The sequence below is a fragment of the Papaver somniferum genome, unplaced genomic scaffold, assembly GCF_003573695.1.
Source record: "Papaver somniferum cultivar HN1 unplaced genomic scaffold, ASM357369v1 unplaced-scaffold_12, whole genome shotgun sequence".
Lineage (NCBI taxonomy): Eukaryota > Viridiplantae > Streptophyta > Magnoliopsida > Ranunculales > Papaveraceae > Papaver > Papaver somniferum.
Window position 1 is genome coordinate 375,918 of NW_020621047.1, and position 6,005 is coordinate 381,922.

Here is a 6,005-nt window from a genome sequence, read left to right on the forward strand (position 1 = left end):
CATGGAGAAGAAGATGTTTTCTTATTAATTATAAGGTCTTACCCTTGAAAGTGTTACAGATTTCTTTTAGATTTCTCACTTTCACTCTATCTAAATCTCTCCCAGGAGTTCTCTGTAGAAAGACCATCTAAGATTACATAAGTTGTCCATCTCCTGGTACATGGACTGGTATTTATATACAGAATAAACTCGTGGTCGCTTGATCGTCCGAGTTGGGTGAGCTTTCTTTCATCGTCCTGGCTCCCTCGGACTCGTTATATACCGTCCCTCGTGATGGCATACTTGGTCCTCCCTCCGAGTTGTCTCGCTCTCCCTTGGATTGTGCTGCCCTTCTGCGGAGAACCTCGTGCTCCATCGTTTCTGGGTCGTAGTATAGATCGTCCGTGTCTTCCATCACGATGATCAACTACCGAAGTCTCGTTCTTATCCTTCATTAAATGCGATCTTGCATTTTAGACTTGACCGTCTGAGCAGATTAGACCTTTATACACACGCGTCATTCATGTGGCGCTTGTGCAGTTTCCTCGACTGAGACAAACCCTTCTCTTCAGAGGATGATTCAGTGCTCCAACCTCCTCATCTTACCATGTATTCATCCCTTGGGATGTTTACACGTGGCCGTCGGGTATTTTACCCACACATTTTGCTCCTTTTCTTTGCAATTTGCCGAAGGAATGATGGGAAGAAAATTGTGTAACCGTCCCACCTTTTTCGACACGTGTGTACTGATGAGTGCCAAATATTGTATTTATTTATCCCTTTTTGTTGGCATTTTAACTCATCTTTTGTGCATTAATTCTACATTTTATCCCATATTCTGTCTTTTCATTGTTTTCAAGAATAAATATTTTTCTTACTTAATTTTGCATTTTTAGGTAATAAATAAAGATTGGATGAGTTGCGGAGCAAAAAGAGCAGAAAAGTGGTGAAAAGCCGGGAGAAATTACGCAAGGAAGCCGCAAAGAATGGAGCGCACGTCCAAAAAGCTGGAAATGGGCTCAAGAAGAAGAAAGTTGTTCTTAAAGAAGAAGTGGGCTCAAGGTTTTCCATGCCCAAACTCATTTCCCAAACCCATCTTCTATACCCAAAAGCCTAAAACCCAAATCCATACACGCTAGCGTCTTCAGCCGTCAGATCAGTTCTCAGAAGCATCCGACGGTCGCTCCCTTGCTGTGCATCGAAGTTTGATATCTCCGCCTTACACTACAGCACCTAACTCCATCTTGAGCCGTCAGTTTCGTTGTATTTTTGCATCCAACGGTCGCTCACGATCTGTCTCAATTTCTTCGTTAGATCCGTTTCAGAAGTTATCATCCTACGCCTTTCATCACCGAACATCAAGGTTCGATGATCCCGCTCAACACTCAAACACCTAAGTCTATATCCCACAAACCAAACAACCCCTAGTCAAAACCTAATCGAGCTCACCCCATCTCCTTCCCCATTCCCTCTGCAGAAACCATGTCCGCCACCAACTCCGCCTGCCTCTGCCTCAACCACCACCACGCCTCTTCCAAAAGCCATCATGGCTACTTGTAATCATAACCCATCATTACCCTACCTCTCTAGACACATATTCTATCGATTTCAACCCTTTTTCTTCACAGAAACCCTAGGTTTGAAATTGGTAGAATAGGTGAAGTTGGAGAAGAAATCAGAGCATGGGTAGATGCAATTGGATCAACAGAAGCATGGGGGGAAGATTTAGAGTTGTTATCAGTGTATTAGGTAAGCCAATTTCACCTTTTTGTGAAACCCTAATTTCTGACATTTGGGTATTTTGGGGGAATTGTAACTGACTATAAATTGGGGTCATGGGTTGTGAAATTGACATCTCTGGGCTAGCCAGTGAACACATGTTTAAGTTTCCATTTTACTTCATATATCAGTTACATTTTCAGTTCATGTGGAATGTTTGTTATGCATAAAAATTGACTGTGAAGTGTACTGTTATAATGTGGAGCATGTGTATATGTGTTAATATCATGCTTATAACCATGTCCATGTTCTAATTCATTTGCTAGGGCTTAGAGGAAGCTCTTGATCATATGCTAGGATAGTAAATGTATATGTATTGTCTTGGATTGATTTAACTGCCTTAGGATTAATGAAATGCCACTTGAGTTACTTCACTTGTGATCAGCTGTGCTGTTAGAAGACAGCTGATGCTAGGAGTGCAGCTAGGTCAGTTTGTAAGAATTTAATCCATTAGAGAGATTACCTTAAGCTCAGTTAGCTAGTTGAGCTAAATACTTGTGATCAGTTGTGCTGTTGAAAGACAGCTGATGCTAGGGGTCATTTAGCTAGGTTAGTTACTCTATTCTTCATTGTAGTCTTTCATGAAAGAACAAGACATACATTGCACCACTATTTCCTTAGCCTAGGGTCAAGTAGTGGAATCAAAAGCCTTAGTACCCTCCCTTGAACTCAGATAACCTTAGAAACTCCCCAAAGAAAACTTTAGCAAATCCTCCAAGTCCCTGTGGACAAACCCCTATTTACTCTTTCTTGCTTCAACTTCCCTGTGCACTTGCAGGCTAGTTTGTAGGTTCTTTTCCCCTTACACCAAGTTTTTGGCGCCGCTGCCGGGGACTCGGTAGCGGTTTGCTTGTTTTCTGTTTGTTTCCTGTTTTCTGTCTTGTTTTTGCTTCACTAAGTGCATTGCCTTGCACTACCTTGCACTGCTGCAAGTGCTGTTGCTGTGCTGCTGCAAGTGCAAGTGTTGCTGCTGTTGGTGTGCAAGTGTTGGTTTCTGCTGCTTGTTTTCTGCTGTTGGTGTGCAAGTGTGCAAGTGTTGGTTTCTGCTGTGCTGCTGCAAGTGTTGCTGAAGCTGCTGCTGTGAAGCTGCAGTTGCTGCTGGTGCTGCTGCTGGTGTGGAGCTGCTGCTGGTGTGGAGCTGCTGCTGCCAAGCCAACTGAGCTGCCAACTGGGCTTGCCTATTTCTCTGCTGCTGGGCTTGTGCCAACTCTCTGCTGCTGGGCTCTGAACCAACTGAGCTGGGCTTGAACCAACTGAGCTGGGCTTAGTAACTTCTGCTCCTGGGCTTCGCTGCAGATTCTGCTGGGCTCTGCTCCACCTGTTGCTGCTGGGCTTAGACGTGAGCTGCTTAGGACGATCCTAAAGCCCAACTGGGCTGTGCAACCAAAAAGGGATAAAAAGCCCAAATTTGGGCTCCCTCCAAAATCAAGTAAGCCTAACCCATGAGCTAACCCAACTGGGCCTCATTAAAATTATCTGGGCTTGTATTTAAGTGTTTATATTTGGGCCTGTAATAATTTTATTTTTATTTTTTTTTTATTTTCTATTTGGGCTTGTAATAATTTTTATTTTTCTTTTTCTTTTTCTTTTATATGCTTGTAATTATTTGTTTGTTATTTTTCTTTTGTGGGCTTGCACTTTATTTTGGACTATAGGTTTATATCACAACCATTGGGCTCCTAACCTTACAAAGAAGGGAGAAATTTTGTTGGTCCGTGAGTTAAGATTTTTTCTCACCAAAATTCTCCAAAGAACCCAAGAACCAAAAGCCTTTTTAGTTGTTTGGGCTTTGTCCCAATTAATCCAAAATTTCTCTAAACCCATTGTGAAACCAAAATCTAACAAAACCAAATTTTAGGTCGTGTTTTTCATTGACTGTGGGCTTGTTAGATGTTATTTCATCGATCAATGATCTTATTAGGATATGGTTGTGACCTTTAGAGACCAATCAAACCGACTAATTAGAGTCAATCCAATAGACCCAATTGACATACCCACATCCTCTGAGGAAAACACACCGGACCAACCTGAGATAATGGAAGAACCCCGTAGCCTCAAGGATTACATGTACCCCACAAGGACAAGCCAACCCTCTTGCATTGTTTTACCAGAAGCTACTGGTCATTATGAGCTAAAATCGAGCACAATAAAAATGCTTCCCGTGTTTAGAGGAATTGAAAATGAAAACCCTTACCATCACGTGAGAGAATTTGAGGAGATTTGTGGAACTATACGTTTCACTCAGATGTCTGACGAAACCCTAAAATTGAGACTATTCCCTTTTTCTTTGAAGGAAAAGGCCAAGTCATGGCTGTATGCCTTACATCCACAGTCAATTAGGACATGGGACAACCTCACAAAAGAGTTTTTCAAAAAAGTTCTTCCCTAATCACAAGACTGCGACAATTCGTCAAAATCTGAACAGCTTTGTACAATTAGAAGGTGAAACCTTAGCTAGATATCTTGAGAGATTCAATGAATTATTGCTTAAGTGTCCCCATCATGGTTTTGAGAAATGGAGACTTGTGCAAATTTTGTATGAAGGTTTAGATGTCTCCACCCGAACAATTGTAGAGTCTATGTGCAATGGACTCTTCACAGATAAAAGTGCTGATGACTCTTGGGCTTTCCTAATTGAAGTTGCTGAAAAAACTCAGCAATGGGAGTCCATTCGTGAACCTAGAAAGAATACACCTGTAGATAAGGTCCATAGAATTGAGTCTAATTTTGAGGAAAATGCAAAAATGGCAGCACTAGCAAGAAGAATAGAAGCATTAGAACTTCAGAAAAATGTAAAACCTTCTACCACTGCTTTCTGTGAACATGTCGAAATGGCTATCTGTGATATATGTAACGGTTCTGACCATCAGGTCAGTGATTGTCCGGAAATGCATGCATTCCAAGAATCTAGGCTAGAACAGGCACATGCTATGTTTCAAAAACAAGAGCATAACCCTTATTCACAGACCTACAACCCAGGATGGAGGAACCACCCCAATTTTTCATGGTCTAAAGGACCCATCCAAGGAGGACCATCTCAACCCACTCAAAGCTATCAAAACAATCAAGGCTATCAATACCCCAAAAATCCTCAACAGCAGTCGTACCCTCAATACACTGCTGACAAGAAATTGTCTAGCATTGAAGAAAGTATCAATCAATTGACCCAACATCTGATGAAGAATGAGAAAGCAACTGATCAACGAGTCTCCGCTCTAGAACTACAGATGGGTCAAATTTGCGATGCACTGAATACAAGAGAAAAGGGTAAACTTCCTAGCCAGCCCCAACAAAATCCAAAGAGGATATTTCAAGCAGGAACATCATCTTGCAATGAAACCTCACCCGATCAAGCCCATTCCATCACCACTCTCCGAAGTGGTAAGATTGTTGAGAACAATGTAGGCATACCACAATCAAATGAGTCTGAGCCAAGCATATCATTGCCTACACCACCAAAGATCACCTCCAACTTAGAAAAGGAACCTGAGTACATTAGCAAAGACGACAATCCCACTGTTGTGAATACCCCCCTAACTCCTAATGTTGATGTTGCTCCATATCCTCAGAGGTTAGTTCGCCAACAGATAAGCACCCACTACAATGAGATGTTAGAACTGTTCAAAAGAGTCAACATCAACATTCCTTTTCTTGAGGCAATTAAGCAAATCCCTACATATGCCAAATTCCTCAAAGACTTGTGCACTCAAAAGCGCAAGATTAATGTGCACAAACGAGCTTTCTTAGCTGAACAGGTGAGTTCCATCATTCTGAACAAAACTCCACCTAAGTTTAGGGACCCAGGTTGTCCAACAATTTCTTGCACTATAGGAAACCACATGGTCAGTAAAGCTTTATTAGATCTAGGTGCAAGTGTGAACCTCCTGCCATATTCTGTTTATGCGCAGTTAGGTCTTGGAGAATTGAAGCCAACACCCATAACTCTCCAATTGGCGGACCGATCCGTCAAAGTCCCTCGAGGTGTAGTTGAGGATGTCTTAATTAAGGTTGATAAGTTCTACTTTCCTGTAGACTTTATTGTCTTAGACACTCAACCTGTGCAAAACCCGGATAGTCACATTCCTGTCATTTTAGGACGTCCTTTCTTGGCGACATCTAATGCGATCATCAATTGTCGTAATGGAGTGTTGAAGCTGTCTTTTGGGAACATGACTGTCGAGCTGAATGTGTTTAATGTTAGTCAACAGCATGTGAATCTTGATGATGAGGATGTACATGAGGTCAAT